Source organism: Salmo salar, chromosome 08, assembly GCF_965601325.2.
Source record: "Salmo salar chromosome 08, fSalSal1, whole genome shotgun sequence".
In the NCBI taxonomy this organism is placed as follows: domain Eukaryota; kingdom Metazoa; phylum Chordata; class Actinopteri; order Salmoniformes; family Salmonidae; genus Salmo; species Salmo salar.
The window spans coordinates 2,047,714-2,073,773 of record NC_138298.1 but is presented as its reverse complement, the minus strand read 5'-3'; the positions used below and the strand labels follow the sequence as shown (position 1 = coordinate 2,073,773).

General features: G+C 42.0%; 58 non-coding genes across 58 annotated transcripts; all 58 read right to left on the bottom strand.

The window, feature by feature from the left end:
* Window positions 1-284: 284 nt before the first annotated feature.
* On the bottom strand, window positions 285-403 carry LOC145885349 (5S ribosomal RNA). The gene has a single exon (XR_014396930.1). It is a non-coding gene; the product is annotated as a 5S ribosomal RNA (ribosomal RNA).
* Window positions 404-812: 409 nt separating this feature from the next.
* Window positions 813-931, bottom strand: LOC145854899 (5S ribosomal RNA). Its single transcript, XR_014375786.1, has one exon. It is a non-coding gene; the product is annotated as a 5S ribosomal RNA (ribosomal RNA).
* Window positions 932-1,070: 139 nt separating this feature from the next.
* On the bottom strand, window positions 1,071-1,189 carry LOC145854898 (5S ribosomal RNA). Its single transcript, XR_014375785.1, has one exon. It is a non-coding gene; the product is annotated as a 5S ribosomal RNA (ribosomal RNA).
* A 409-nt stretch (window positions 1,190-1,598) lies between these two features.
* On the bottom strand, window positions 1,599-1,717 carry LOC145854897 (5S ribosomal RNA). Its single transcript, XR_014375784.1, has one exon. It is a non-coding gene; the product is annotated as a 5S ribosomal RNA (ribosomal RNA).
* Window positions 1,718-1,856: 139 nt separating this feature from the next.
* On the bottom strand, window positions 1,857-1,975 carry LOC145884955 (5S ribosomal RNA). Its single transcript, XR_014396535.1, has one exon. It is a non-coding gene; the product is annotated as a 5S ribosomal RNA (ribosomal RNA).
* Window positions 1,976-2,384: 409 nt separating this feature from the next.
* On the bottom strand, window positions 2,385-2,503 carry LOC145854896 (5S ribosomal RNA). The gene has a single exon (XR_014375783.1). It is a non-coding gene; the product is annotated as a 5S ribosomal RNA (ribosomal RNA).
* Window positions 2,504-2,642: 139 nt separating this feature from the next.
* LOC145854895 (5S ribosomal RNA) lies at window positions 2,643-2,761 on the bottom strand. The gene has a single exon (XR_014375782.1). It is a non-coding gene; the product is annotated as a 5S ribosomal RNA (ribosomal RNA).
* Window positions 2,762-3,170: 409 nt separating this feature from the next.
* On the bottom strand, window positions 3,171-3,289 carry LOC145854894 (5S ribosomal RNA). The gene has a single exon (XR_014375781.1). It is a non-coding gene; the product is annotated as a 5S ribosomal RNA (ribosomal RNA).
* A 409-nt stretch (window positions 3,290-3,698) lies between these two features.
* LOC145852133 (5S ribosomal RNA) lies at window positions 3,699-3,817 on the bottom strand. The gene has a single exon (XR_014373987.1). It is a non-coding gene; the product is annotated as a 5S ribosomal RNA (ribosomal RNA).
* Window positions 3,818-4,226: 409 nt separating this feature from the next.
* Window positions 4,227-4,345, bottom strand: LOC145854893 (5S ribosomal RNA). The gene has a single exon (XR_014375780.1). It is a non-coding gene; the product is annotated as a 5S ribosomal RNA (ribosomal RNA).
* A 409-nt stretch (window positions 4,346-4,754) lies between these two features.
* On the bottom strand, window positions 4,755-4,873 carry LOC145854892 (5S ribosomal RNA). Its single transcript, XR_014375779.1, has one exon. It is a non-coding gene; the product is annotated as a 5S ribosomal RNA (ribosomal RNA).
* Window positions 4,874-5,282: 409 nt separating this feature from the next.
* Window positions 5,283-5,401, bottom strand: LOC145854890 (5S ribosomal RNA). Its single transcript, XR_014375777.1, has one exon. It is a non-coding gene; the product is annotated as a 5S ribosomal RNA (ribosomal RNA).
* A 409-nt stretch (window positions 5,402-5,810) lies between these two features.
* Window positions 5,811-5,929, bottom strand: LOC145854889 (5S ribosomal RNA). Its single transcript, XR_014375776.1, has one exon. It is a non-coding gene; the product is annotated as a 5S ribosomal RNA (ribosomal RNA).
* Window positions 5,930-6,338: 409 nt separating this feature from the next.
* On the bottom strand, window positions 6,339-6,457 carry LOC145854888 (5S ribosomal RNA). The gene has a single exon (XR_014375775.1). It is a non-coding gene; the product is annotated as a 5S ribosomal RNA (ribosomal RNA).
* Window positions 6,458-6,596: 139 nt separating this feature from the next.
* Window positions 6,597-6,715, bottom strand: LOC145854887 (5S ribosomal RNA). The gene has a single exon (XR_014375774.1). It is a non-coding gene; the product is annotated as a 5S ribosomal RNA (ribosomal RNA).
* Window positions 6,716-7,124: 409 nt separating this feature from the next.
* Window positions 7,125-7,243, bottom strand: LOC145854886 (5S ribosomal RNA). Its single transcript, XR_014375773.1, has one exon. It is a non-coding gene; the product is annotated as a 5S ribosomal RNA (ribosomal RNA).
* Window positions 7,244-7,382: 139 nt separating this feature from the next.
* LOC145854885 (5S ribosomal RNA) lies at window positions 7,383-7,501 on the bottom strand. The gene has a single exon (XR_014375772.1). It is a non-coding gene; the product is annotated as a 5S ribosomal RNA (ribosomal RNA).
* A 409-nt stretch (window positions 7,502-7,910) lies between these two features.
* On the bottom strand, window positions 7,911-8,029 carry LOC145854884 (5S ribosomal RNA). Its single transcript, XR_014375771.1, has one exon. It is a non-coding gene; the product is annotated as a 5S ribosomal RNA (ribosomal RNA).
* A 409-nt stretch (window positions 8,030-8,438) lies between these two features.
* On the bottom strand, window positions 8,439-8,557 carry LOC145854883 (5S ribosomal RNA). Its single transcript, XR_014375770.1, has one exon. It is a non-coding gene; the product is annotated as a 5S ribosomal RNA (ribosomal RNA).
* Window positions 8,558-8,696: 139 nt separating this feature from the next.
* LOC145854882 (5S ribosomal RNA) lies at window positions 8,697-8,815 on the bottom strand. The gene has a single exon (XR_014375769.1). It is a non-coding gene; the product is annotated as a 5S ribosomal RNA (ribosomal RNA).
* A 409-nt stretch (window positions 8,816-9,224) lies between these two features.
* Window positions 9,225-9,343, bottom strand: LOC145854881 (5S ribosomal RNA). The gene has a single exon (XR_014375768.1). It is a non-coding gene; the product is annotated as a 5S ribosomal RNA (ribosomal RNA).
* A 139-nt stretch (window positions 9,344-9,482) lies between these two features.
* On the bottom strand, window positions 9,483-9,601 carry LOC145854879 (5S ribosomal RNA). The gene has a single exon (XR_014375766.1). It is a non-coding gene; the product is annotated as a 5S ribosomal RNA (ribosomal RNA).
* Window positions 9,602-10,010: 409 nt separating this feature from the next.
* LOC145854878 (5S ribosomal RNA) lies at window positions 10,011-10,129 on the bottom strand. The gene has a single exon (XR_014375765.1). It is a non-coding gene; the product is annotated as a 5S ribosomal RNA (ribosomal RNA).
* A 409-nt stretch (window positions 10,130-10,538) lies between these two features.
* LOC145854877 (5S ribosomal RNA) lies at window positions 10,539-10,657 on the bottom strand. Its single transcript, XR_014375764.1, has one exon. It is a non-coding gene; the product is annotated as a 5S ribosomal RNA (ribosomal RNA).
* A 139-nt stretch (window positions 10,658-10,796) lies between these two features.
* LOC145854876 (5S ribosomal RNA) lies at window positions 10,797-10,915 on the bottom strand. The gene has a single exon (XR_014375763.1). It is a non-coding gene; the product is annotated as a 5S ribosomal RNA (ribosomal RNA).
* Window positions 10,916-11,324: 409 nt separating this feature from the next.
* LOC145854875 (5S ribosomal RNA) lies at window positions 11,325-11,443 on the bottom strand. The gene has a single exon (XR_014375762.1). It is a non-coding gene; the product is annotated as a 5S ribosomal RNA (ribosomal RNA).
* Window positions 11,444-11,582: 139 nt separating this feature from the next.
* Window positions 11,583-11,701, bottom strand: LOC145854874 (5S ribosomal RNA). The gene has a single exon (XR_014375761.1). It is a non-coding gene; the product is annotated as a 5S ribosomal RNA (ribosomal RNA).
* Window positions 11,702-12,110: 409 nt separating this feature from the next.
* Window positions 12,111-12,229, bottom strand: LOC145854873 (5S ribosomal RNA). The gene has a single exon (XR_014375760.1). It is a non-coding gene; the product is annotated as a 5S ribosomal RNA (ribosomal RNA).
* A 139-nt stretch (window positions 12,230-12,368) lies between these two features.
* LOC145854872 (5S ribosomal RNA) lies at window positions 12,369-12,487 on the bottom strand. Its single transcript, XR_014375759.1, has one exon. It is a non-coding gene; the product is annotated as a 5S ribosomal RNA (ribosomal RNA).
* A 409-nt stretch (window positions 12,488-12,896) lies between these two features.
* On the bottom strand, window positions 12,897-13,015 carry LOC145854871 (5S ribosomal RNA). The gene has a single exon (XR_014375758.1). It is a non-coding gene; the product is annotated as a 5S ribosomal RNA (ribosomal RNA).
* Window positions 13,016-13,425: 410 nt separating this feature from the next.
* LOC145852132 (5S ribosomal RNA) lies at window positions 13,426-13,544 on the bottom strand. The gene has a single exon (XR_014373986.1). It is a non-coding gene; the product is annotated as a 5S ribosomal RNA (ribosomal RNA).
* A 409-nt stretch (window positions 13,545-13,953) lies between these two features.
* LOC145854870 (5S ribosomal RNA) lies at window positions 13,954-14,072 on the bottom strand. Its single transcript, XR_014375757.1, has one exon. It is a non-coding gene; the product is annotated as a 5S ribosomal RNA (ribosomal RNA).
* Window positions 14,073-14,481: 409 nt separating this feature from the next.
* Window positions 14,482-14,600, bottom strand: LOC145854868 (5S ribosomal RNA). Its single transcript, XR_014375755.1, has one exon. It is a non-coding gene; the product is annotated as a 5S ribosomal RNA (ribosomal RNA).
* A 409-nt stretch (window positions 14,601-15,009) lies between these two features.
* LOC145854867 (5S ribosomal RNA) lies at window positions 15,010-15,128 on the bottom strand. Its single transcript, XR_014375754.1, has one exon. It is a non-coding gene; the product is annotated as a 5S ribosomal RNA (ribosomal RNA).
* Window positions 15,129-15,267: 139 nt separating this feature from the next.
* LOC145854866 (5S ribosomal RNA) lies at window positions 15,268-15,386 on the bottom strand. The gene has a single exon (XR_014375753.1). It is a non-coding gene; the product is annotated as a 5S ribosomal RNA (ribosomal RNA).
* Window positions 15,387-15,795: 409 nt separating this feature from the next.
* On the bottom strand, window positions 15,796-15,914 carry LOC145884586 (5S ribosomal RNA). Its single transcript, XR_014396164.1, has one exon. It is a non-coding gene; the product is annotated as a 5S ribosomal RNA (ribosomal RNA).
* A 409-nt stretch (window positions 15,915-16,323) lies between these two features.
* Window positions 16,324-16,442, bottom strand: LOC145854865 (5S ribosomal RNA). The gene has a single exon (XR_014375752.1). It is a non-coding gene; the product is annotated as a 5S ribosomal RNA (ribosomal RNA).
* A 409-nt stretch (window positions 16,443-16,851) lies between these two features.
* Window positions 16,852-16,970, bottom strand: LOC145854864 (5S ribosomal RNA). Its single transcript, XR_014375751.1, has one exon. It is a non-coding gene; the product is annotated as a 5S ribosomal RNA (ribosomal RNA).
* A 139-nt stretch (window positions 16,971-17,109) lies between these two features.
* On the bottom strand, window positions 17,110-17,228 carry LOC145854863 (5S ribosomal RNA). The gene has a single exon (XR_014375750.1). It is a non-coding gene; the product is annotated as a 5S ribosomal RNA (ribosomal RNA).
* Window positions 17,229-17,637: 409 nt separating this feature from the next.
* LOC145854862 (5S ribosomal RNA) lies at window positions 17,638-17,756 on the bottom strand. Its single transcript, XR_014375749.1, has one exon. It is a non-coding gene; the product is annotated as a 5S ribosomal RNA (ribosomal RNA).
* A 139-nt stretch (window positions 17,757-17,895) lies between these two features.
* LOC145854861 (5S ribosomal RNA) lies at window positions 17,896-18,014 on the bottom strand. The gene has a single exon (XR_014375748.1). It is a non-coding gene; the product is annotated as a 5S ribosomal RNA (ribosomal RNA).
* Window positions 18,015-18,423: 409 nt separating this feature from the next.
* On the bottom strand, window positions 18,424-18,542 carry LOC145854860 (5S ribosomal RNA). Its single transcript, XR_014375747.1, has one exon. It is a non-coding gene; the product is annotated as a 5S ribosomal RNA (ribosomal RNA).
* A 409-nt stretch (window positions 18,543-18,951) lies between these two features.
* LOC145852131 (5S ribosomal RNA) lies at window positions 18,952-19,070 on the bottom strand. Its single transcript, XR_014373985.1, has one exon. It is a non-coding gene; the product is annotated as a 5S ribosomal RNA (ribosomal RNA).
* A 409-nt stretch (window positions 19,071-19,479) lies between these two features.
* On the bottom strand, window positions 19,480-19,598 carry LOC145854859 (5S ribosomal RNA). The gene has a single exon (XR_014375746.1). It is a non-coding gene; the product is annotated as a 5S ribosomal RNA (ribosomal RNA).
* A 409-nt stretch (window positions 19,599-20,007) lies between these two features.
* On the bottom strand, window positions 20,008-20,126 carry LOC145854857 (5S ribosomal RNA). The gene has a single exon (XR_014375744.1). It is a non-coding gene; the product is annotated as a 5S ribosomal RNA (ribosomal RNA).
* A 409-nt stretch (window positions 20,127-20,535) lies between these two features.
* On the bottom strand, window positions 20,536-20,654 carry LOC145854856 (5S ribosomal RNA). The gene has a single exon (XR_014375743.1). It is a non-coding gene; the product is annotated as a 5S ribosomal RNA (ribosomal RNA).
* Window positions 20,655-20,793: 139 nt separating this feature from the next.
* Window positions 20,794-20,912, bottom strand: LOC145854855 (5S ribosomal RNA). Its single transcript, XR_014375742.1, has one exon. It is a non-coding gene; the product is annotated as a 5S ribosomal RNA (ribosomal RNA).
* Window positions 20,913-21,321: 409 nt separating this feature from the next.
* On the bottom strand, window positions 21,322-21,440 carry LOC145854854 (5S ribosomal RNA). Its single transcript, XR_014375741.1, has one exon. It is a non-coding gene; the product is annotated as a 5S ribosomal RNA (ribosomal RNA).
* A 139-nt stretch (window positions 21,441-21,579) lies between these two features.
* LOC145854853 (5S ribosomal RNA) lies at window positions 21,580-21,698 on the bottom strand. Its single transcript, XR_014375740.1, has one exon. It is a non-coding gene; the product is annotated as a 5S ribosomal RNA (ribosomal RNA).
* Window positions 21,699-22,107: 409 nt separating this feature from the next.
* LOC145854852 (5S ribosomal RNA) lies at window positions 22,108-22,226 on the bottom strand. The gene has a single exon (XR_014375739.1). It is a non-coding gene; the product is annotated as a 5S ribosomal RNA (ribosomal RNA).
* A 409-nt stretch (window positions 22,227-22,635) lies between these two features.
* Window positions 22,636-22,754, bottom strand: LOC145882857 (5S ribosomal RNA). The gene has a single exon (XR_014394427.1). It is a non-coding gene; the product is annotated as a 5S ribosomal RNA (ribosomal RNA).
* Window positions 22,755-22,893: 139 nt separating this feature from the next.
* LOC145854851 (5S ribosomal RNA) lies at window positions 22,894-23,012 on the bottom strand. Its single transcript, XR_014375738.1, has one exon. It is a non-coding gene; the product is annotated as a 5S ribosomal RNA (ribosomal RNA).
* A 409-nt stretch (window positions 23,013-23,421) lies between these two features.
* Window positions 23,422-23,540, bottom strand: LOC145854850 (5S ribosomal RNA). Its single transcript, XR_014375737.1, has one exon. It is a non-coding gene; the product is annotated as a 5S ribosomal RNA (ribosomal RNA).
* A 399-nt stretch (window positions 23,541-23,939) lies between these two features.
* On the bottom strand, window positions 23,940-24,058 carry LOC145854849 (5S ribosomal RNA). The gene has a single exon (XR_014375736.1). It is a non-coding gene; the product is annotated as a 5S ribosomal RNA (ribosomal RNA).
* Window positions 24,059-24,467: 409 nt separating this feature from the next.
* Window positions 24,468-24,586, bottom strand: LOC145854848 (5S ribosomal RNA). Its single transcript, XR_014375735.1, has one exon. It is a non-coding gene; the product is annotated as a 5S ribosomal RNA (ribosomal RNA).
* Window positions 24,587-24,995: 409 nt separating this feature from the next.
* Window positions 24,996-25,114, bottom strand: LOC145854846 (5S ribosomal RNA). Its single transcript, XR_014375733.1, has one exon. It is a non-coding gene; the product is annotated as a 5S ribosomal RNA (ribosomal RNA).
* Window positions 25,115-25,523: 409 nt separating this feature from the next.
* LOC145854845 (5S ribosomal RNA) lies at window positions 25,524-25,642 on the bottom strand. Its single transcript, XR_014375732.1, has one exon. It is a non-coding gene; the product is annotated as a 5S ribosomal RNA (ribosomal RNA).
* Window positions 25,643-25,781: 139 nt separating this feature from the next.
* Window positions 25,782-25,900, bottom strand: LOC145854844 (5S ribosomal RNA). Its single transcript, XR_014375731.1, has one exon. It is a non-coding gene; the product is annotated as a 5S ribosomal RNA (ribosomal RNA).
* Window positions 25,901-26,060: the final 160 nt, after the last annotated feature.

Here is a 26,060-nt window from a genome sequence, read left to right as displayed (position 1 = left end):
ACTGTTCCCATCACTTTTTACCACAGGTAGTTGGATAAAATACAAACTTTATTTCCTTTCATCATTTGAACAGGGCAAAGGAGCACAAAGCACACACAAGCTGCATTCAGCAACAATATTCTTGTTTGTCTTATAAATACAAGGCAGATGCTAATTGAAAACACAAGGAAATTTGATCCTATTAAAAAGGCAGGAAGCTGCATTTAGTCAATTCATCATTAAATGCTTACTACAAGGCAGTGTTGCTGATGAAATAGTGCAGGGGCACACCCTCGTGGACAAAATGCTTACAGCACCTGGTATTCCCAGGCGGTCTCCCATCCAAGTACTAACCAGGCCTGACCCTGCTTAGCTTCCGAGATCAGACGAGATCGGGCGTACCCAGGCTGGTATGGCCGTAAGCGAGAACCAATCTCTTGCTACAACATATATAGTCAAAGTGAGTGTGATAAACAGACATTGCATTTTCACCAATTAGATAAGCAGCTTGAACTTTGTGTCACTGAAAAAGTAGAAGAAATTACAAACACTGTTCCCATCACTTTTTAGCACAGGTAGTTGGATAAAATACAAACTTTATTTCCTTTCATCATTTGAACAGGGCAAAGGAGCACAAAGCACACACAAGCTGCATTCAGCAACAATATTCTTGTTTGTCTTATAAATACAAGGCAGATGCTAATTGAAAACACAAGGAAATTTGATCCTATTAAAAAGGCAGGAAGCTGCATTTAGTCAATTCATCATTAAATGCTTACTACAAGGCAGTGTTGCTGATGAAATAGTGCAGGGGCACACCCTCGTGGACAAAATGCTTACAGCACCTGGTATTCCCAGGCGGTCTCCCATCCAAGTACTAACCAGGCCCGACCCTGCTTAGCTTCCGAGATCAGACGAGATCGGGCGTACCCAGGCTGGTATGGCCGTAAGCGAGAAACAATCTCTTGCTACAACATATATAGTCAAAGTGAGTCTGATAAAACAGACATTTAGTCAATTCATCATTAAATGCTTAATACAAGGCAGTGTTGCTGATGAAATAGTGCAAGAGCACACCCTCGTGGACAAAATGCTTACAGCACCTGGTATTCCCAGGCGGTCTCCCATCCAAGTACTAACCAGGCCCGACCCTGCTTAGCTTCCGAGATCAGACGAGATCGGGCGTACCCAGGCTGGTATGGCCGTAAGCAAGAAACAATCTCTTGCTACAACATATATAGTCAAAGTGAGTGTGATAAACAGACATTGCATTTTCACCAATTAGATAAGCAGCTTGAACTTTGTGTCACTGAAAAAGTAGAAGAAATTACAAACACTGTTCCCATCACTTTTTAGCACAGGTAGTTGGATAAAATACAAACTTTATTTCCTTTCATCATTTGAACAGGGCAAAGGAGCACAAAGCACACACAAGCTGCATTCAGCAACAATATTCTTGTTTGTCTTATAAATACAAGGCAGATGCTAATTGAAAACACAAGGAAATTTGATCCTATTAAAAAGGCAGGAAGCTGCATTTAGTCAATTCATCATTAAATGCTTACTACAAGGCAGTGTTGCTGATGAAATAGTGCAGTGGCACACCCTCGTGGACAAAATGCTTACAGCACCTGGTATTCCCAGGCGGTCTCCCATCCAAGTACTAACCAGGCCCGACCCTGCTTAGCTTCCGAGATCAGACGAGATCGGGCGTACCCAGGCTGGTATGGCCGTAAGCGAGAAACAATCTCTTGCTACAACATATATAGTCAAAGTGAGTCTGATAAAACAGACATTTAGTCAATTCATCATTAAATGCTTAATACAAGGCAGTGTTGCTGATGAAATAGTGCAAGAGCACACCCTCGTGGACAAAATCCTTACAGCACCTGGTATTCCCAGGCGGTCTCCCATCCAAGTACTAACCAGGCCCGACCCTGCTTAGCTTCCGAGATCAGACGAGATCGGGCGTACCCAGGCTGGTATGGCCGTAAGCGAGAAACAATCTCTTGCTACAACATATATAGTCAAAGTGAGTGTGATAAACAGACATTGCATTTTCACCAATTAGATAAGCAGCTTGAACTTTGTGTCACTGAAAAAGTAGAAGAAATTACAAACACTGTTCCCATCACTTTTTAGCACAGGTAGTTGGATAAAATACAAACTTTATTTCCTTTCATCATTTGAACAGGGCAAAGGAGCACAAAGCACACACAAGCTGCATTCAGCAACAATATTCTTGTTTGTCTTATAAATACAAGGCAGATGCTAATTGAAAACACAAGGAAATTTGATCCTATTAAAAAGGCAGGAAGCTGCATTTAGTCAATTCATCATTAAATGCTTACTACAAGGCAGTGTTGCTGATGAAATAGTGCAGTGGCACACCCTCGTGGACAAAATGCTTACAGCACCTGGTATTCCCAGGCGGTCTCCCATCCAAGTACTAACCAGGCCCGACCCTGCTTAGCTTCCGAGATCAGACGAGATCGGGCGTACCCAGGCTGGTATGGCCGTAAGCGAGAAACAATCTCTTGCTACAACATATATAGTCAAAGTGAGTCTGATAAAACAGACATTTAGTCAATTCATCATTAAATGCTTAATACAAGGCAGTGTTGCTGATGAAATAGTGCAAGAGCACACCCTCGTGGACAAAATGCTTACAGCACCTGGTATTCCCAGGCGGTCTCCCATCCAAGTACTAACCAGGCCCGACCCTGCTTAGCTTCCGAGATCAGACGAGATCGGGCGTACCCAGGCTGGTATGGCCGTAAGCGAGAAACAATCTCTTGCTACAACATATATAGTCAAAGTGAGTGTGATAAACAGACATTGCATTTTCACCAATTAGATAAGCAGCTTGAACTTTGTGTCACTGAAAAAGTAGAAGAAACTACAAACACTGTTCCCATCACTTTTTAGCACAGGTAGTTGGATAAAATACAAACTTTATTTCCTTTCATCATTTGAACAGGGCAAAGGAGCACAAAGCACACACAAGCTGCATTCAGCAACAATATTCTTGTTTGTCTTATAAATACAAGGCAGATGCTAATTGAAAACACAAGGAAATTTGATCCTATTAAAAAGGCAGGAAGCTGCATTTAGTCAATTCATCATTAAATGCTTACTACAAAGCAGTGTTGCTGATGAAATAGTGCAGGGGCACACCCTCGTGGACAAAATGCTTACAGCACCTGGTATTCCCAGGCGGTCTCCCATCCAAGTACTAACCAGGCCCGACCCTGCTTAGCTTCCGAGATCAGACGAGATCGGGCGTACCCAGGCTGGTATGGCCGTAAGCGAGAAACAATCTCTTGCTACAACATATATAGTCAAAGTGAGTGTGATAAACAGACATTGCATTTTCACCAATTAGATAAGCAGCTTGAACTTTGTGTCACTGAAAAAGTAGAAGAAATTACAAACACTGTTCCCATCACTTTTTAGCACAGGTAGTTGGATAAAATACAAACTTTATTTCCTTTCATCATTTGAACAGGGCAAAGGAGCACAAAGCACACACAAGCTGCATTCAGCAACAATATTCTTGTTTGTCTTATAAATACAAGGCAGATGCTAATTGAAAACACAAGGAAATTTGATCCTATTAAAAAGGCAGGAAGCTGCATTTAGTCAATTCATCATTAAATGCTTACTACAAGGCAGTGTTGCTGATGAAATAGTGCAGGGGCACACCCTCGTGGACAAAATGCTTACAGCACCTGGTATTCCCAGGCGGTCTCCCATCCAAGTACTAACCAGGCGTGACCCTGCTTAGCTTCCGAGATCAGACGAGATCGGGCGTACCCAGGCTGGTATGGCCGTAAGCGAGGACCAATCTCTTGCTACAACATATATAGTCAAAGTGAGTGTGATAAACAGACATTGCATTTTCACCAATTAGATAAGCAGCTTGAACTTTGTGTCACTGAAAAAGTAGAAGAAATTACAAACACTGTTCCCATCACTTTTTAGCACAGGTAGTTGGATAAAATACAAACTTTATTTCCTTTCATCATTTGAACAGGGCAAAGGAGCACAAAGCACACACAAGCTGCATTCAGCAACAATATTCTTGTTTGTCTTATAAATACAAGGCAGATGCTAATTGAAAACACAAGGAAATTTGATCCTATTAAAAAGGCAGGAAGCTGCATTTAGTCAATTCATCATTAAATGCTTACTACAAGGCAGTGTTGCTGATGAAATAGTGCAGGGGCACACCCTCGTGGACAAAATGCTTACAGCACCTGGTATTCCCAGGCGGTCTCCCATCCAAGTACTAACCAGGCCCGACCCTGCTTAGCTTCCGAGATCAGACGAGATCGGGCGTACCCAGGCTGGTATGGCCGTAAGCGAGAAACAATCTCTTGCTACAACATATATAGTCAAAGTGAGTGTGATAAACAGACATTGCATTTTCACCAATTAGATAAGCAGCTTGAACTTTGTGTCACTGAAAAAGTAGAAGAAATTACAAACACTGTTCCCATCACTTTTTAGCACAGGTAGTTGGATAAAATACAAACTTTATTTCCTTTCATCATTTGAACAGGGCAAAGGAGCACAAAGCACACACAAGCTGCATTCAGCAACAATATTCTTGTTTGTCTTATAAATACAAGGCAGATGCTAATTGAAAACACAAGGAAATTTGATCCTATTAAAAAGGCAGGAAGCTGCATTTAGTCAATTCATCATTAAATGCTTACTACAAGGCAGTGTTGCTGATGAAATAGTGCAGTGGCACACCCTCGTGGACAAAATGCTTACAGCACCTGGTATTCCCAGGCGGTCTCCCATCCAAGTACTAACCAGGCCCGACCCTGCTTAGCTTCCGAGATCAGACGAGATCGGGCGTACCCAGGCTGGTATGGCCGTAAGCGAGAAACAATCTCTTGCTACAACATATATAGTCAAAGTGAGTGTGATAAACAGACATTGCATTTTCACCAATTAGATAAGCAGCTTGAACTTTGTGTCACTGAAAAAGTAGAAGAAATTACAAACACTGTTCCCATCACTTTTTAGCACAGGTAGTTGGATAAAATACAAACTTTATTTCCTTTCATCATTTGAACAGGGCAAAGGAGCACAAAGCACACACAAGCTGCATTCAGCAACAATATTCTTGTTTGTCTTATAAATACAAGGCAGATGCTAATTGAAAACACAAGGAAATTTGATCCTATTAAAAAGGCAGGAAGCTGCATTTAGTCAATTCATCATTAAATGCTTACTACAAGGCAGTGTTGCTGATGAAATAGTGCAGTGGCACACCCTCGTGGACAAAATGCTTACAGCACCTGGTATTCCCAGGCGGTCTCCCATCCAAGTACTAACCAGGCCCGACCCTGCTTAGCTTCCGAGATCAGACGAGATCGGGCGTACCCAGGCTGGTATGGCCGTAAGCGAGAAACAATCTCTTGCTACAACATATATAGTCAAAGTGAGTGTGATAAACAGACATTGCATTTTCACCAATTAGATAAGCAGCTTGAACTTTGTGTCACTGAAAAAGTAGAAGAAATTACAAACACTGTTCCCATCACTTTTTAGCACAGGTAGTTGGATAAAATACAAACTTTATTTCCTTTCATCATTTGAACAGGGCAAAGGAGCACAAAGCACACACAAGCTGCATTCAGCAACAATATTCTTGTTTGTCTTATAAATACAAGGCAGATGCTAATTGAAAACACAAGGAAATTTGATCCTATTAAAAAGGCAGGAAGCTGCATTTAGTCAATTCATCATTAAATGCTTACTACAAGGCAGTGTTGCTGATGAAATAGTGCAGTGGCACACCCTCGTGGACAAAATGCTTACAGCACCTGGTATTCCCAGGCGGTCTCCCATCCAAGTACTAACCAGGCCCGACCCTGCTTAGCTTCCGAGATCAGACGAGATCGGGCGTACCCAGGCTGGTATGGCCGTAAGCGAGAAACAATCTCTTGCTACAACATATATAGTCAAAGTGAGTGTGATAAACAGACATTGCATTTTCACCAATTAGATAAGCAGCTTGAACTTTGTGTCACTGAAAAAGTAGAAGAAATTACAAACACTGTTCCCATCACTTTTTAGCACAGGTAGTTGGATAAAATACAAACTTTATTTCCTTTCATCATTTGAACAGGGCAAAGGAGCACAAAGCACACACAAGCTGCATTCAGCAACAATATTCTTGTTTGTCTTATAAATACAAGGCAGATGCTAATTGAAAACACAAGGAAATTTGATCCTATTAAAAAGGCAGGAAGCTGCATTTAGTCAATTCATCATTAAATGCTTACTACAAGGCAGTGTTGCTGATGAAATAGTGCAGTGGCACACCCTCGTGGACAAAATGCTTACAGCACCTGGTATTCCCAGGCGGTCTCCCATCCAAGTACTAACCAGGCCCGACCCTGCTTAGCTTCCGAGATCAGACGAGATCGGGCGTACCCAGGCTGGTATGGCCGTAAGCGAGAAACAATCTCTTGCTACAACATATATAGTCAAAGTGAGTCTGATAAAACAGACATTTAGTCAATTCATCATTAAATGCTTAATACAAGGCAGTGTTGCTGATGAAATAGTGCAAGAGCACACCCTCGTGGACAAAATGCTTACAGCACCTGGTATTCCCAGGCGGTCTCCCATCCAAGTACTAACCAGGCCCGACCCTGCTTAGCTTCCGAGATCAGACGAGATCGGGCGTACCCAGGCTGGTATGGCCGTAAGCAAGAAACAATCTCTTGCTACAACATATATAGTCAAAGTGAGTGTGATAAACAGACATTGCATTTTCACCAATTAGATAAGCAGCTTGAACTTTGTGTCACTGAAAAAGTAGAAGAAATTACAAACACTGTTCCCATCACTTTTTAGCACAGGTAGTTGGATAAAATACAAACTTTATTTCCTTTCATCATTTGAACAGGGCAAAGGAGCACAAAGCACACACAAGCTGCATTCAGCAACAATATTCTTGTTTGTCTTATAAATACAAGGCAGATGCTAATTGAAAACACAAGGAAATTTGATCCTATTAAAAAGGCAGGAAGCTGCATTTAGTCAATTCATCATTAAATGCTTACTACAAGGCAGTGTTGCTGATGAAATAGTGCAGTGGCACACCCTCGTGGACAAAATGCTTACAGCACCTGGTATTCCCAGGCGGTCTCCCATCCAAGTACTAACCAGGCCCGACCCTGCTTAGCTTCCGAGATCAGACGAGATCGGGCGTACCCAGGCTGGTATGGCCGTAAGCGAGAAACAATCTCTTGCTACAACATATATAGTCAAAGTGAGTCTGATAAAACAGACATTTAGTCAATTCATCATTAAATGCTTAATACAAGGCAGTGTTGCTGATGAAATAGTGCAAGAGCACACCCTCGTGGACAAAATGCTTACAGCACCTGGTATTCCCAGGCGGTCTCCCATCCAAGTACTAACCAGGCCCGACCCTGCTTAGCTTCCGAGATCAGACGAGATCGGGCGTACCCAGGCTGGTATGGCCGTAAGCGAGAAACAATCTCTTGCTACAACATATATAGTCAAAGTGAGTGTGATAAACAGACATTGCATTTTCACCAATTAGATAAGCAGCTTGAACTTTGTGTCACTGAAAAAGTAGAAGAAATTACAAACACTGTTCCCATCACTTTTTAGCACAGGTAGTTGGATAAAATACAAACTTTATTTCCTTTCATCATTTGAACAGGGCAAAGGAGCACAAAGCACACACAAGCTGCATTCAGCAACAATATTCTTGTTTGTCTTATAAATACAAGGCAGATGCTAATTGAAAACACAAGGAAATTTGATCCTATTAAAAAGGCAGGAAGCTGCATTTAGTCAATTCATCATTAAATGCTTACTACAAGGCAGTGTTGCTGATGAAATAGTGCAGTGGCACACCCTCGTGGACAAAATGCTTACAGCACCTGGTATTCCCAGGCGGTCTCCCATCCAAGTACTAACCAGGCCCGACCCTGCTTAGCTTCCGAGATCAGACGAGATCGGGCGTACCCAGGCTGGTATGGCCGTAAGCGAGAAACAATCTCTTGCTACAACATATATAGTCAAAGTGAGTGTGATAAACAGACATTGCATTTTCACCAATTAGATAAGCAGCTTGAACTTTGTGTCACTGAAAAAGTAGAAGAAATTACAAACACTGTTCCCATCACTTTTTAGCACAGGTAGTTGGATAAAATACAAACTTTATTTCCTTTCATCATTTGAACAGGGCAAAGGAGCACAAAGCACACACAAGCTGCATTCAGCAACAATATTCTTGTTTGTCTTATAAATACAAGGCAGATGCTAATTGAAAACACAAGGAAATTTGATCCTATTAAAAAGGCAGGAAGCTGCATTTAGTCAATTCATCATTAAATGCTTACTACAAGGCAGTGTTGCTGATGAAATAGTGCAGTGGCACACCCTCGTGGACAAAATGCTTACAGCACCTGGTATTCCCAGGCGGTCTCCCATCCAAGTACTAACCAGGCCCGACCCTGCTTAGCTTCCGAGATCAGACGAGATCGGGCGTACCCAGGCTGGTATGGCCGTAAGCGAGAAACAATCTCTTGCTACAACATATATAGTCAAAGTGAGTCTGATAAAACAGACATTTAGTCAATTCATCATTAAATGCTTAATACAAGGCAGTGTTGCTGATGAAATAGTGCAAGAGCACACCCTCGTGGACAAAATGCTTACAGCACCTGGTATTCCCAGGCGGTCTCCCATCCAAGTACTAACCAGGCCCGACCCTGCTTAGCTTCCGAGATCAGACGAGATCGGGCGTACCCAGGCTGGTATGGCCGTAAGCAAGAAACAATCTCTTGCTACAACATATATAGTCAAAGTGAGTGTGATAAACAGACATTGCATTTTCACCAATTAGATAAGCAGCTTGAACTTTGTGTCACTGAAAAAGTAGAAGAAATTACAAACACTGTTCCCATCACTTTTTAGCACAGGTAGTTGGATAAAATACAAACTTTATTTCCTTTCATCATTTGAACAGGGCAAAGGAGCACAAAGCACACACAAGCTGCATTCAGCAACAATATTCTTGTTTGTCTTATAAATACAAGGCAGATGCTAATTGAAAACACAAGGAAATTTGATCCTATTAAAAAGGCAGGAAGCTGCATTTAGTCAATTCATCATTAAATGCTTACTACAAGGCAGTGTTGCTGATGAAATAGTGCAGTGGCACACCCTCGTGGACAAAATGCTTACAGCACCTGGTATTCCCAGGCGGTCTCCCATCCAAGTACTAACCAGGCCCGACCCTGCTTAGCTTCCGAGATCAGACGAGATCGGGCGTACCCAGGCTGGTATGGCCGTAAGCGAGAAACAATCTCTTGCTACAACATATATAGTCAAAGTGAGTCTGATAAAACAGACATTTAGTCAATTCATCATTAAATGCTTAATACAAGGCAGTGTTGCTGATGAAATAGTGCAAGAGCACACCCTCGTGGACAAAATGCTTACAGCACCTGGTATTCCCAGGCGGTCTCCCATCCAAGTACTAACCAGGCCCGACCCTGCTTAGCTTCCGAGATCAGACGAGATCGGGCGTACCCAGGCTGGTATGGCCGTAAGCGAGAAACAATCTCTTGCTACAACATATATAGTCAAAGTGAGTGTGATAAACAGACATTGCATTTTCACCAATTAGATAAGCAGCTTGAACTTTGTGTCACTGAAAAAGTAGAAGAAATTACAAACACTGTTCCCATCACTTTTTAGCACAGGTAGTTGGATAAAATACAAACTTTATTTCCTTTCATCATTTGAACAGGGCAAAGGAGCACAAAGCACACACAAGCTGCATTCAGCAACAATATTCTTGTTTGTCTTATAAATACAAGGCAGATGCTAATTGAAAACACAAGGAAATTTGATCCTATTAAAAAGGCAGGAAGCTGCATTTAGTCAATTCATCATTAAATGCTTACTACAAGGCAGTGTTGCTGATGAAATAGTGCAGTGGCACACCCTCGTGGACAAAATGCTTACAGCACCTGGTATTCCCAGGCGGTCTCCCATCCAAGTACTAACCAGGCCCGACCCTGCTTAGCTTCCGAGATCAGACGAGATCGGGCGTACCCAGGCTGGTATGGCCGTAAGCGAGAAACAATCTCTTGCTACAACATATATAGTCAAAGTGAGTGTGATAAACAGACATTGCATTTTCACCAATTAGATAAGCAGCTTGAACTTTGTGTCACTGAAAAAGTAGAAGAAATTACAAACACTGTTCCCATCACTTTTTAGCACAGGTAGTTGGATAAAATACAAACTTTATTTCCTTTCATCATTTGAACAGGGCAAAGGAGCACAAAGCACACACAAGCTGCATTCAGCAACAATATTCTTGTTTGTCTTATAAATACAAGGCAGATGCTAATTGAAAACACAAGGAAATTTGATCCTATTAAAAAGGCAGGAAGCTGCATTTAGTCAATTCATCATTAAATGCTTACTACAAGGCAGTGTTGCTGATGAAATAGTGCAGTGGCACACCCTCGTGGACAAAATGCTTACAGCACCTGGTATTCCCAGGCGGTCTCCCATCCAAGTACTAACCAGGCCCGACCCTGCTTAGCTTCCGAGATCAGACGAGATCGGGCGTACCCAGGCTGGTATGGCCGTAAGCGAGAAACAATCTCTTGCTACAACATATATAGTCAAAGTGAGTCTGATAAAACAGACATTTAGTCAATTCATCATTAAATGCTTAATACAAGGCAGTGTTGCTGATGAAATAGTGCAAGAGCACACCCTCGTGGACAAAATGCTTACAGCACCTGGTATTCCCAGGCGGTCTCCCATCCAAGTACTAACCAGGCCCGACCCTGCTTAGCTTCCGAGATCAGACGAGATCGGGCGTACCCAGGCTGGTATGGCCGTAAGCAAGAAACAATCTCTTGCTACAACATATATAGTCAAAGTGAGTGTGATAAACAGACATTGCATTTTCACCAATTAGATAAGCAGCTTGAACTTTGTGTCACTGAAAAAGTAGAAGAAATTACAAACACTGTTCCCATCACTTTTTAGCACAGGTAGTTGGATAAAATACAAACTTTATTTCCTTTCATCATTTGAACAGGGCAAAGGAGCACAAAGCACACACAAGCTGCATTCAGCAACAATATTCTTGTTTGTCTTATAAATACAAGGCAGATGCTAATTGAAAACACAAGGAAATTTGATCCTATTAAAAAGGCAGGAAGCTGCATTTAGTCAATTCATCATTAAATGCTTACTACAAGGCAGTGTTGCTGATGAAATAGTGCAGTGGCACACCCTCGTGGACAAAATGCTTACAGCACCTGGTATTCCCAGGCGGTCTCCCATCCAAGTACTAACCAGGCCCGACCCTGCTTAGCTTCCGAGATCAGACGAGATCGGGCGTACCCAGGCTGGTATGGCCGTAAGCGAGAAACAATCTCTTGCTACAACATATATAGTCAAAGTGAGTCTGATAAAACAGACATTTAGTCAATTCATCATTAAATGCTTAATACAAGGCAGTGTTGCTGATGAAATAGTGCAAGAGCACACCCTCGTGGACAAAATGCTTACAGCACCTGGTATTCCCAGGCGGTCTCCCATCCAAGTACTAACCAGGCCCGACCCTGCTTAGCTTCCGAGATCAGACGAGATCGGGCGTACCCAGGCTGGTATGGCCGTAAGCGAGAAACAATCTCTTGCTACAACATATATAGTCAAAGTGAGTGTGATAAACAGACATTGCATTTTCACCAATTAGATAAGCAGCTTGAACTTTGTGTCACTGAAAAAGTAGAAGAAATTACAAACACTGTTCCCATCACTTTTTAGCACAGGTAGTTGGATAAAATACAAACTTTATTTCCTTTCATCATTTGAACAGGGCAAAGGAGCACAAAGCACACACAAGCTGCATTCAGCAACAATATTCTTGTTTGTCTTATAAATACAAGGCAGATGCTAATTGAAAACACAAGGAAATTTGATCCTATTAAAAAGGCAGGAAGCTGCATTTAGTCAATTCATCATTAAATGCTTACTACAAGGCAGTGTTGCTGATGAAATAGTGCAGTGGCACACCCTCGTGGACAAAATGCTTACAGCACCTGGTATTCCCAGGCGGTCTCCCATCCAAGTACTAACCAGGCCCGACCCTGCTTAGCTTCCGAGATCAGACGAGATCGGGCGTACCCAGGCTGGTATGGCCGTAAGCGAGAAACAATCTCTTGCTACAACATATATAGTCAAAGTGAGTCTGATAAAACAGACATTTAGTCAATTCATCATTAAATGCTTAATACAAGGCAGTGTTGCTGATGAAATAGTGCAAGAGCACACCCTCGTGGACAAAATGCTTACAGCACCTGGTATTCCCAGGCGGTCTCCCATCCAAGTACTAACCAGGCCCGACCCTGCTTAGCTTCCGAGATCAGACGAGATCGGGCGTACCCAGGCTGGTATGGCCGTAAGCGAGAAACAATCTCTTGCTACAACATATATAGTCAAAGTGAGTGTGATAAACAGACATTGCATTTTCACCAATTAGATAAGCAGCTTGAACTTTGTGTCACTGAAAAAGTAGAAGAAATTACAAACACTGTTCCCATCACTTTTTAGCACAGGTAGTTGGATAAAATACAAACTTTATTTCCTTTCATCATTTGAACAGGGCAAAGGAGCACAAAGCACACACAAGCTGCATTCAGCAACAATATTCTTGTTTGTCTTATAAATACAAGGCAGATGCTAATTGAAAACACAAGGAAATTTGATCCTATTAAAAAGGCAGGAAGCTGCATTTAGTCAATTCATCATTAAATGCTTACTACAAAGCAGTGTTGCTGATGAAATAGTGCAGGGGCACACCCTCGTGGACAAAATGCTTACAGCACCTGGTATTCCCAGGCGGTCTCCCATCCAAGTACTAACCAGGCCCGACCCTGCTTAGCTTCCGAGATCAGACGAGATCGGGCGTACCCAGGCTGGTATGGCCGTAAGCGAGAAACAATCTCTTGCTACAACATATATAGTCAAAGTGAGTCTGATAAAACAGACATTGCATTTTCACCAATTAGATAAGCAGCTTGAACTTTGTGTCACTGAAAAAGTAGAAGAAATTACAAACACTGTTCCCATCACTTTTTAGCACAGGTAGTTGGATAAAATACAAACTTTATTTCCTTTCATCATTTGAACAGGGCAAAGGAGCACAAAGCACACACAAGCTGCATTCAGCAACAATATTCTTGTTTGTCTTATAAATACAAGGCAGATGCTAATTGAAAACACAAGGAAATTTGATCCTATTAAAAAGGCAGGAAGCTGCATTTAGTCAATTCATCATTAAATGCTTACTACAAGGCAGTGTTGCTGATGAAATAGTGCAGGGGCACACCCTCGTGGACAAAATGCTTACAGCACCTGGTATTCCCAGGCGGTCTCCCATCCAAGTACTAACCAGGCGTGACCCTGCTTAGCTTCCGAGATCAGACGAGATCGGGCGTACCCAGGCTGGTATGGCCGTAAGCGAGGACCAATCTCTTGCTACAACATATATAGTCAAAGTGAGTGTGATAAACAGACATTGCATTTTCACCAATTAGATAAGCAGCTTGAACTTTGTGTCACTGAAAAAGTAGAAGAAATTACAAACACTGTTCCCATCACTTTTTAGCACAGGTAGTTGGATAAAATACAAACTTTATTTCCTTTCATCATTTGAACAGGGCAAAGGAGCACAAAGCACACACAAGCTGCATTCAGCAACAATATTCTTGTTTGTCTTATAAATACAAGGCAGATGCTAATTGAAAACACAAGGAAATTTGATCCTATTAAAAAGGCAGGAAGCTGCATTTAGTCAATTCATCATTAAATGCTTACTACAAGGCAGTGTTGCTGATGAAATAGTGCAGGGGCACACCCTCGTGGACAAAATGCTTACAGCACCTGGTATTCCCAGGCGGTCTCCCATCCAAGTACTAACCAGGCCCGACCCTGCTTAGCTTCCGAGATCAGACGAGATCGGGCGTACCCAGGCTGGTATGGCCGTAAGCGAGAAACAATCTCTTGCTACAACATATATAGTCAAAGTGAGTGTGATAAACAGACATTGCATTTTCACCAATTAGATAAGCAGCTTGAACTTTGTGTCACTGAAAAAGTAGAAGAAATTACAAACACTGTTCCCATCACTTTTTAGCACAGGTAGTTGGATAAAATACAAACTTTATTTCCTTTCATCATTTGAACAGGGCAAAGGAGCACAAAGCACACACAAGCTGCATTCAGCAACAATATTCTTGTTTGTCTTATAAATACAAGGCAGATGCTAATTGAAAACACAAGGAAATTTGATCCTATTAAAAAGGCAGGAAGCTGCATTTAGTCAATTCATCATTAAATGCTTACTACAAGGCAGTGTTGCTGATGAAATAGTGCAGTGGCACACCCTCGTGGACAAAATGCTTACAGCACCTGGTATTCCCAGGCGGTCTCCCATCCAAGTACTAACCAGGCCCGACCCTGCTTAGCTTCCGAGATCAGACGAGATCGGGCGTACCCAGGCTGGTATGGCCGTAAGCGAGAAACAATCTCTTGCTACAACATATATAGTCAAAGTGAGTGTGATAAACAGACATTGCATTTTCACCAATTAGATAAGCAGCTTGAACTTTGTGTCACTGAAAAAGTAGAAGAAATTACAAACACTGTTCCCATCACTTTTTAGCACAGGTAGTTGGATAAAATACAAACTTTATTTCCTTTCATCATTTGAACAGGGCAAAGGAGCACAAAGCACACACAAGCTGCATTCAGCAACAATATTCTTGTTTGTCTTATAAATACAAGGCAGATGCTAATTGAAAACACAAGGAAATTTGATCCTATTAAAAAGGCAGGAAGCTGCATTTAGTCAATTCATCATTAAATGCTTACTACAAGGCAGTGTTGCTGATGAAATAGTGCAGTGGCACACCCTCGTGGACAAAATGCTTACAGCACCTGGTATTCCCAGGCGGTCTCCCATCCAAGTACTAACCAGGCCCGACCCTGCTTAGCTTCCGAGATCAGACGAGATCGGGCGTACCCAGGCTGGTATGGCCGTAAGCGAGAAACAATCTCTTGCTACAACATATATAGTCAAAGTGAGTCTGATAAAACAGACATTTAGTCAATTCATCATTAAATGCTTAATACAAGGCAGTGTTGCTGATGAAATAGTGCAAGAGCACACCCTCGTGGACAAAATGCTTACAGCACCTGGTATTCCCAGGCGGTCTCCCATCCAAGTACTAACCAGGCCCGACCCTGCTTAGCTTCCGAGATCAGACGAGATCGGGCGTACCCAGGCTGGTATGGCCGTAAGCGAGAAACAATCTCTTGCTACAACATATATAGTCAAAGTGAGTGTGATAAACAGACATTGCATTTTCACCAATTAGATAAGCAGCTTGAACTTTGTGTCACTGAAAAAGTAGAAGAAATTACAAACACTGTTCCCATCACTTTTTAGCACAGGTAGTTGGATAAAATACAAACTTTATTTCCTTTCATCATTTGAACAGGGCAAAGGAGCACAAAGCACACACAAGCTGCATTCAGCAACAATATTCTTGTTTGTCTTATAAATACAAGGCAGATGCTAATTGAAAACACAAGGAAATTTGATCCTATTAAAAAGGCAGGAAGCTGCATTTAGTCAATTCATCATTAAATGCTTACTACAAGGCAGTGTTGCTGATGAAATAGTGCAGTGGCACACCCTCGTGGACAAAATTCTTACAGCACCTGGTATTCCCAGGCGGTCTCCCATCCAAGTACTAACCAGGCCCGACCCTGCTTAGCTTCCGAGATCAGACGAGATCGGGCGTACCCAGGCTGGTATGGCCGTAAGCGAGAAACAATCTCTTGCTACAACATATATAGTCAAAGTGAGTGTGATAAACAGACATTGCATTTTCACCAATTAGATAAGCAGCTTGAACTTTGTGTCACTGAAAAAGTAGAAGAAATTACAAACACTGTTCCCATCACTTTTTAGCACAGGTAGTTGGATAAAATACAAACTTTATTTCCTTTCATCATTTGAACAGGGCAAAGGAGCACAAAGCACACACAAGCTGCATTCAGCAACAATATTCTTGTTTGTCTTATAAATACAAGGCAGATGCTAATTGAAAACACAAGGAAATTTGATCCTATTAAAAAGGCAGGAAGCTGCATTTAGTCAATTCATCATTAAATGCTTACTACAAGGCAGTGTTGCTGATGAAATAGTGCAGTGGCACACCCTCGTGGACAAAATGCTTACAGCACCTGGTATTCCCAGGCGGTCTCCCATCCAAGTACTAACCAGGCCCGACCCTGCTTAGCTTCCGAGATCAGACGAGATCGGGCGTACCCAGGCTGGTATGGCCGTAAGCGAGAAACAATCTCTTGCTACAACATATATAGTCAAAGTGAGTGTGATAAACAGACATTGCATTTTCACCAATTAGATAAGCAGCTTGAACTTTGTGTCACTGAAAAAGTAGAAGAAATTACAAACACTGTTCCCATCACTTTTTAGCACAGGTAGTTGGATAAAATACAAACTTTATTTCCTTTCATCATTTGAACAGGGCAAAGGAGCACAAAGCACACACAAGCTGCATTCAGCAACAATATTCTTGTTTGTCTTATAAATACAAGGCAGATGCTAATTGAAAACACAAGGAAATTTGATCCTATTAAAAAGGCAGGAAGCTGCATTTAGTCAATTCATCATTAAATGCTTACTACAAGGCAGTGTTGCTGATGAAATAGTGCAGTGGCACACCCTCGTGGACAAAATGCTTACAGCACCTGGTATTCCCAGGCGGTCTCCCATCCAAGTACTAACCAGGCCCGACCCTGCTTAGCTTCCGAGATCAGACGAGATCGGGCGTACCCAGGCTGGTATGGCCGTAAGCGAGAAACAATCTCTTGCTACAACATATATAGTCAAAGTGAGTCTGATAAAACAGACATTTAGTCAATTCATCATTAAATGCTTAATACAAGGCAGTGTTGCTGATGAAATAGTGCAAGAGCACACCCTCGTGGACAAAATGCTTACAGCACCTGGTATTCCCAGGCGGTCTCCCATCCAAGTACTAACCAGGCCCGACCCTGCTTAGCTTCCGAGATCAGACGAGATCGGGCGTACCCAGGCTGGTATGGCCGTAAGCGAGAAACAATCTCTTGCTACAACATATATAGTCAAAGTGAGTGTGATAAACAGACATTGCATTTTCACCAATTAGATAAGCAGCTTGAACTTTGTGTCACTGAAAAAGTAGAAGAAATTACAAACACTGTTCCCATCACTTTTTAGCACAGGTAGTTGGATAAAATACAAACTTTATTTCCTTTCATCATTTGAACAGGGCAAAGGAGCACAAAGCACACACAAGCTGCATTCAGCAACAATATTCTTGTTTGTCTTATAAATACAAGGCAGATGCTAATTGAAAACACAAGGAAATTTGATCCTATTAAAAAGGCAGGAAGCTGCATTTAGTCAATTCATCATTAAATGCTTACTACAAGGCAGTGTTGCTGATGAAATAGTGCAGTGGCACACCCTCGTGGACAAAATGCTTACAGCACCTGGTATTCCCAGGCGGTCTCCCATCCAAGTACTAACCAGGCCCGACCCTGCTTAGCTTCCGAGATCAGACGAGATCGGGCGTACCCAGGCTGGTATGGCCGTAAGCGAGAAACAATCTCTTGCTACAACATATATAGTCAAAGTGAGTCTGATAAAACAGACATTTAGTCAATTCATCATTAAATGCTTAATACAAGGCAGTGTTGCTGATGAAATAGTGCAAGAGCACACCCTCGTGGACAAAATGCTTACAGCACCTGGTATTCCCAGGCGGTCTCCCATCCAAGTACTAACCAGGCCCGACCCTGCTTAGCTTCCGAGATCAGACGAGATCGGGCGTACCCAGGCTGGTATGGCCGTAAGCGAGAAACAATCTCTTGCTACAACATATATAGTCAAAGTGAGTGTGATAAACAGACATTGCATTTTCACCAATTAGATAAGCAGCTTGAACTTTGTGTCACTGAAAAAGTAGAAGAAATTACAAACACTGTTCCCATCACTTTTTAGCACAGGTAGTTGGATAAAATACAAACTTTATTTCCTTTCATCATTTGAACAGGGCAAAGGAGCACAAAGCACACACAAGCTGCATTCAGCAACAATATTCTTGTTTGTCTTATAAATACAAGGCAGATGCTAATTGAAAACACAAGGAAATTTGATCCTATTAAAAAGGCAGGAAGCTGCATTTAGTCAATTCATCATTAAATGCTTACTACAAAGCAGTGTTGCTGATGAAATAGTGCAGGGGCACACCCTCGTGGACAAAATGCTTACAGCACCTGGTATTCCCAGGCGGTCTCCCATCCAAGTACTAACCAGGCCCGACCCTGCTTAGCTTCCGAGATCAGACGAGATCGGGCGTACCCAGGCTGGTATGGCCGTAAGCGAGAAACAATCTCTTGCTACAACATATATAGTCAAAGTGAGTGTGATAAACAGACATTGCATTTTCACCAATTAGATAAGCAGCTTGAACTTTGTGTCACTGAAAAAGTAGAAGAAATTACAAACACTGTTCCCATCACTTTTTAGCACAGGTAGTTGGATAAAATACAAACTTTATTTCCTTTCATCATTTGAACAGGGCAAAGGAGCACAAAGCACACACAAGCTGCATTCAGCAACAATATTCTTGTTTGTCTTATAAATACAAGGCAGATGCTAATTGAAAACACAAGGAAATTTGATCCTATTAAAAAGGCAGGAAGCTGCATTTAGTCAATTCATCATTAAATGCTTACTACAAGGCAGTGTTGCTGATGAAATAGTGCAGGGGCACACCCTCGTGGACAAAATGCTTACAGCACCTGGTATTCCCAGGCGGTCTCCCATCCAAGTACTAACCAGGCGTGACCCTGCTTAGCTTCCGAGATCAGACGAGATCGGGCGTACCCAGGCTGGTATGGCCGTAAGCGAGGACCAATCTCTTGCTACAACATATATAGTCAAAGTGAGTGTGATAAACAGACATTGCATTTTCACCAATTAGATAAGCAGCTTGAACTTTGTGTCACTGAAAAAGTAGAAGAAATTACAAACACTGTTCCCATCACTTTTTAGCACAGGTAGTTGGATAAAATACAAACTTTATTTCCTTTCATCATTTGAACAGGGCAAAGGAGCACAAAGCACACACAAGCTGCATTCAGCAACAATATTCTTGTTTGTCTTATAAATACAAGGCAGATGCTAATTGAAAACACAAGGAAATTTGATCCTATTAAAAAGGCAGGAAGCTGCATTTAGTCAATTCATCATTAAATGCTTACTACAAGGCAGTGTTGCTGATGAAATAGTGCAGGGGCACACCCTCGTGGACAAAATGCTTACAGCACCTGGTATTCCCAGGCGGTCTCCCATCCAAGTACTAACCAGGCCCGACCCTGCTTAGCTTCCGAGATCAGACGAGATCGGGCGTACCCAGGCTGGTATGGCCGTAAGCGAGAAACAATCTCTTGCTACAACATATATAGTCAAAGTGAGTGTGATAAACAGACATTGCATTTTCACCAATTAGATAAGCAGCTTGAACTTTGTGTCACTGAAAAAGTAGAAGAAATTACAAACACTGTTCCCATCACTTTTTAGCACAGGTAGTTGGATAAAATACAAACTTTATTTCCTTTCATCATTTGAACAGGGCAAAGGAGCACAAAGCACACACAAGCTGCATTCAGCAACAATATTCTTGTTTGTCTTATAAATACAAGGCAGATGCTAATTGAAAACACAAGGAAATTTGATCCTATTAAAAAGGCAGGAAGCTGCATTTAGTCAATTCATCATTAAATGCTTACTACAAGGCAGTGTTGCTGATGAAATAGTGCAGTGGCACACCCTCGTGGACAAAATGCTTACAGCACCTGGTATTCCCAGGCGGTCTCCCATCCAAGTACTAACCAGGCCCGACCCTGCTTAGCTTCCGAGATCAGACGAGATCGGGCGTACCCAGGCTGGTATGGCCGTAAGCGAGAAACAATCTCTTGCTACAACATATATAGTCAAAGTGAGTGTGATAAACAGACATTGCATTTTCACCAATTAGATAAGCAGCTTGAACTTTGTGTCACTGAAAAAGTAGAAGAAATTACAAACACTGTTCCCATCACTTTTTAGCACAGGTAGTTGGATAAAATACAAACTTTATTTCCTTTCATCATTTGAACAGGGCAAAGGAGCACAAAGCACACACAAGCTGCATTCAGCAACAATATTCTTGTTTGTCTTATAAATACAAGGCAGATGCTAATTGAAAACACAAGGAAATTTGATCCTATTAAAAAGGCAGGAAGCTGCATTTAGTCAATTCATCATTAAATGCTTACTACAAGGCAGTGTTGCTGATGAAATAGTGCAGTGGCACACCCTCGTGGACAAAATGCTTACAGCACCTGGTATTCCCAGGCGGTCTCCCATCCAAGTACTAACCAGGCCCGACCCTGCTTAGCTTCCGAGATCAGACGAGATCGGGCGTACCCAGGCTGGTATGGCCGTAAGCGAGAAACAATCTCTTGCTACAACATATATAGTCAAAGTGAGTCTGATAAAACAGACATTTAGTCAATTCATCATTAAATGCTTAATACAAGGCAGTGTTGCTGATGAAATAGTGCAAGAGCACACCCTCGTGGACAAAATGCTTACAGCACCTGGTATTCCCAGGCGGTCTCCCATCCAAGTACTAACCAGGCCCGACCCTGCTTAGCTTCCGAGATCAGACGAGATCGGGCGTACCCAGGCTGGTATGGCCGTAAGCGAGAAACAATCTCTTGCTACAACATATATAGTCAAAGTGAGTGTGATAAACAGACATTGCATTTTCACCAATTAGATAAGCAGCTTGAACTTTGTGTCACTGAAAAAGTAGAAGAAATTACAAACACTGTTCCCATCACTTTTTAGCACAGGTAGTTGGATAAAATACAAACTTTATTTCCTTTCATCATTTGAACAGGGCAAAGGAGCACAAAGCACACACAAGCTGCATTCAGCAACAATATTCTTGTTTGTCTTATAAATACAAGGCAGATGCTAATTGAAAACACAAGGAAATTTGATCCTATTAAAAAGGCAGGAAGCTGCATTTAGTCAATTCATCATTAAATGCTTACTACAAGGCAGTGTTGCTGATGAAATAGTGCAGGGGCACACCCTCGTGGACAAAATGCTTACAGCACCTGGTATTCCCAGGCGGTCTCCCATCCAAGTACTAACCAGGCCCGACCCTGCTTAGCTTCCGAGATCAGACGAGATCGGGCGTACCCAGGCTGGTATGGCCGTAAGCGAGAAACAATCTCTTGCTACAACATATATAGTCAAAGTGAGTCTGATAAAACAGACATTTAGTCAATTCATCATTAAATGCTTAATACAAGGCAGTGTTGCTGATGAAATAGTGCAAGAGCACACCCTCGTGGACAAAATGCTTACAGCACCTGGTATTCCCAGGCGGTCTCCCATCCAAGTACTAACCAGGCCCGACCCTGCTTAGCTTCCGAGATCAGACGAGATCGGGCGTACCCAGGCTGGTATGGCCGTAAGCGAGAAAAAATCTCTTGGTACAACATATATAGTCAAAGTGAGTGTGATAAACAGACATTGCATTTTCACCAATTAGATAAGCAGCTTGAACTTTGTGTCACTGAAAAAGTAGAAGAAATTACAAACACTGTTCCCATCACTTTTTAGCACAGGTAGTTGGATAAAATACAAACTTTATTTCCTTTCATCATTTGAACAGGGCAAAGGAGCACAAAGCACACACAAGCTGCATTCAGCAACAATATTCTTGTTTGTCTTATAAATACAAGGCAGATGCTAATTGAAAACACAAGGAAATTTGATCCTATTAAAAAGGCAGGAAGCTGCATTTAGTCAATTCATCATTAAATGCTTACTACAAGGCAGTGTTGCTGATGAAATAGTGCAGGGGCACACCCTCGTGGACAAAATGCTTACAGCACCTGGTATTCCCAGGCGGTCTCCCATCCAAGTACTAACCAGGCCCGACCCTGCTTAGCTTCCGAGATCAGACGAGATCGGGCGTACCCAGGCTGGTATGGCCGTAAGCGAGAAACAATCTCTTGCTACAACATATATAGTCAAAGTGAGTGTGATAAACAGACATTGCATTTTCACCAATTAGATAAGCAGCTTGAACTTTGTGTCACTGAAAAAGTAGAAGAAATTACAAACACTGTTCCCATCACTTTTTAGCACAGGTAGTTGGATAAAATACAAACTTTATTTCCTTTCATCATTTGAACAGGGCAAAGGAGCACAAAGCACACACAAGCTGCATTCAGCAACAATATTCTTGTTTGTCTTATAAATACAAGGCAGATGCTAATTGAAAACACAAGGAAATTTGATCCTATTAAAAAGGCAGGAAGCTGCATTTAGTCAATTCATCATTAAATGCTTACTACAAGGCAGTGTTGCTGATGAAATAGTGCAGGGGCACACCCTCGTGGACAAAATGCTTACAGCACCTGGTATTCCCAGGCGGTCTCCCATCCAAGTACTAACCAGGCCCGACCCTGCTTAGCTTCCGAGATCAGACGAGATCAGGCGTACCCAGGCTGGTATGGCCGTAAGCGAGAAACAATCTCTTGCTACAACATATATAGTCAAAGTGAGTCTGATAAAACAGACATTTAGTCAATTCATCATTAAATGCTTAATACAAGGCAGTGTTGCTGATGAAATAGTGCAAGAGCACACCCTCGTGGACAAAATGCTTACAGCACCTGGTATTCCCAGGCGGTCTCCCATCCAAGTACTAACCAGGCCCGACCCTGCTTAGCTTCCGAGATCAGACGAGATCGGGCGTACCCAGGCTGGTATGGCCGTAAGCGAGAAAAAATCTCTTGGTACAACATATATAGTCAAAGTGAGTGTGATAAACAGACATTGCATTTTCACCAATTAGATAAGCAGCTTGAACTTTGTGTCACTGAAAAAGTAGAAGAAATTACAAACACTGTTCCCATCACTTTTTAGCACAGGTAGTTGGATAAAATACAAACTTTATTTCCTTTCATCATTTGAACAGGGCAAAGGAGCACAAAGCACACACAAGCTGCATTCAGCAACAATATTCTTGTTTGTCTTATAAATACAAGGCAGATGCTAATTGAAAACACAAGGAAATTTGATCCTATTAAAAAGGCAGGAAGCTGCATTTAGTCAATTCATCATTAAATGCTTACTACAAGGCAGTGTTGCTGATGAAATAGTGCAGGGGCACACCCTCGTGGACAAAATGCTTACAGCACCTGGTATTCCCAGGCGGTCTCCCATCCAAGTACTAACCAGGCCCGACCCTGCTTAGCTTCCGAGATCAGACGAGATCGGGCGTACCCAGGCTGGTATGGCCGTAAGCGAGAAACAATCTCTTGCTACAACATATATAGTCAAAGTGAGTGTGATAAACAGACATTGCATTTTCACCAATTAGATAAGCAGCTTGAACTTTGTGTCACTGAAAAAGTAGAAGAAATTACAAACACTGTTCCCATCACTTTTTAGCACAGGTAGTTGGATAAAATACAAACTTTATTTCCTTTCATCATTTGAACAGGGCAAAGGAGCACAAAGCTGCATTCAGCAACAATATTCTTGTTTGTCTTATAAATACAAGGCAGATGCTAATTGAAAACACAAGGAAATTTGATCCTATTAAAAAGGCAGGAAGCTGCATTTAGTCAATTCATCATTAAATGCTTACTACAAGGCAGTGTTGCTGATGAAATAGTGCAGGGGCACACCCTCGTGGACAAAATGCTTACAGCACCTGGTATTCCCAGGCGGTCTCCCATCCAAGTACTAACCAGGCCCGACCCTGCTTAGCTTCCGAGATCAGACGAGATCGGGCGTACCCAGGCTGGTATGGCCGTAAGCGAGAAACAATCTCTTGCTACAACATATATAGTCAAAGTGAGTGTGATAAACAGACATTGCATTTTCACCAATTAGATAAGCAGCTTGAACTTTGTGTCACTGAAAAAGTAGAAGAAATTACAAACACTGTTCCCATCACTTTTTAGCACAGGTAGTTGGATAAAATACAAACTTTATTTCCTTTCATCATTTGAACAGGGCAAAGGAGCACAAAGCACACACAAGCTGCATTCAGCAACAATATTCTTGTTTGTCTTATAAATACAAGGCAGATGCTAATTGAAAACACAAGGAAATTTGATCCTATTAAAAAGGCAGGAAGCTGCATTTAGTCAATTCATCATTAAATGCTTACTACAAGGCAGTGTTGCTGATGAAATAGTGCAAGAGCACACCCTCGTGGACAAAATGCTTACAGCACCTGGTATTCCCAGGCGGTCTCCCATCCAAGTACTAACCAGGCCCGACCCTGCTTAGCTTCCGAGATCAGACGAGATCGGGCGTACCCAGGCTGGTATGGCCGTAAGCGAGAAACAATCTCTTGCTACAACATATATAGTCAAAGTGAGTGTGATAAACAGACATTGCATTTTCACCAATTAGATAAGCAGCTTGAACTTTGTGTCACTGAAAAAGTAGAAGAAATTACAAACACTGTTCCCATCACTTTTTAGCACAGGTAGTTGGATAAAATACAAACTTTATTTCCTTTCATCATTTGAACAGGGCAAAGGAGCACAAAGCACACACAAGCTGCATTCAGCAACAATATTCTTGTTTGTCTTATAAATACAAGGCAGATGCTAATTGAAAACACAAGGAAATTTGATCCTATTAAAAAGGCAGGAAGCTGCATTTAGTCAATTCATCATTAAATGCTTACTACAAGGCAGTGTTGCTGATGAAATAGTGCAGGGGCACACCCTCGTGGACAAAATGCTTACAGCACCTGGTATTCCCAGGCGGTCTCCCATCCAAGTACTAACCAGGCCCGACCCTGCTTAGCTTCCGAGATCAGACGAGATCGGGCGTACCCAGGCTGGTATGGCCGTAAGCGAGAAACAATCTCTTGCTACAACATATATAGTCAAAGTGAGTGTGATAAACAGACATTGCATTTTCACCAATTAGATAAGCAGCTTGAACTTTGTGTCACTGAAAAAGTAGAAGAAATTACAAACACTGTTCCCATCACTTTTTAGCACAGGTAGTTGGATAAAATACAAACTTTATTTCCTTTCATCATTTGAACAGGGCAAAGGAGCACAAAGCACACACAAGCTGCATTCAGCAACAATATTCTTGTTTGTCTTATAAATACAAGGCAGATGCTAATTGAAAACACAAGGAAATTTGATCCTATTAAAAAGGCAGGAAGCTGCATTTAGTCAATTCATCATTAAATGCTTACTACAAGGCAGTGTTGCTGATGAAATAGTGCAGGGGCACACCCTCGTGGACAAAATGCTTACAGCACCTGGTATTCCCAGGCGGTCTCCCATCCAAGTACTAACCAGGCCCGACCCTGCTTAGCTTCCGAGATCAGACGAGATCGGGCGTACCCAGGCTGGTATGGCCGTAAGCGAGAAACAATCTCTTGCTACAACATATATAGTCAAAGTGAGTCTGATAAAACAGACATTTAGTCAATTCATCATTAAATGCTTAATACAAGGCAGTGTTGCTGATGAAATAGTGCAAGCGCACACCCTCGTGGACAAAATGCTTACAGCACCTGGTATTCCCAGGCGGTCTCCCATCCAAGTACTAACCAGGCCCGACCCTGCTTAGCTTCCGAGATCAGACGAGATCGGGCGTACCCAGGCTGGTATGGCCGTAAGCGAGAAACAATCTCTTGCTACAACATATATAGTCAAAGTGAGTGTGATAAACAGACATTGCATTTTCACCAATTAGATAAGCAGCTTGAACTTTGTGTCACTGAAAAAGTAGAAGAAATTACAAACACTGTTCCCATCACTTTTTAGCACAGGTAGTTGGA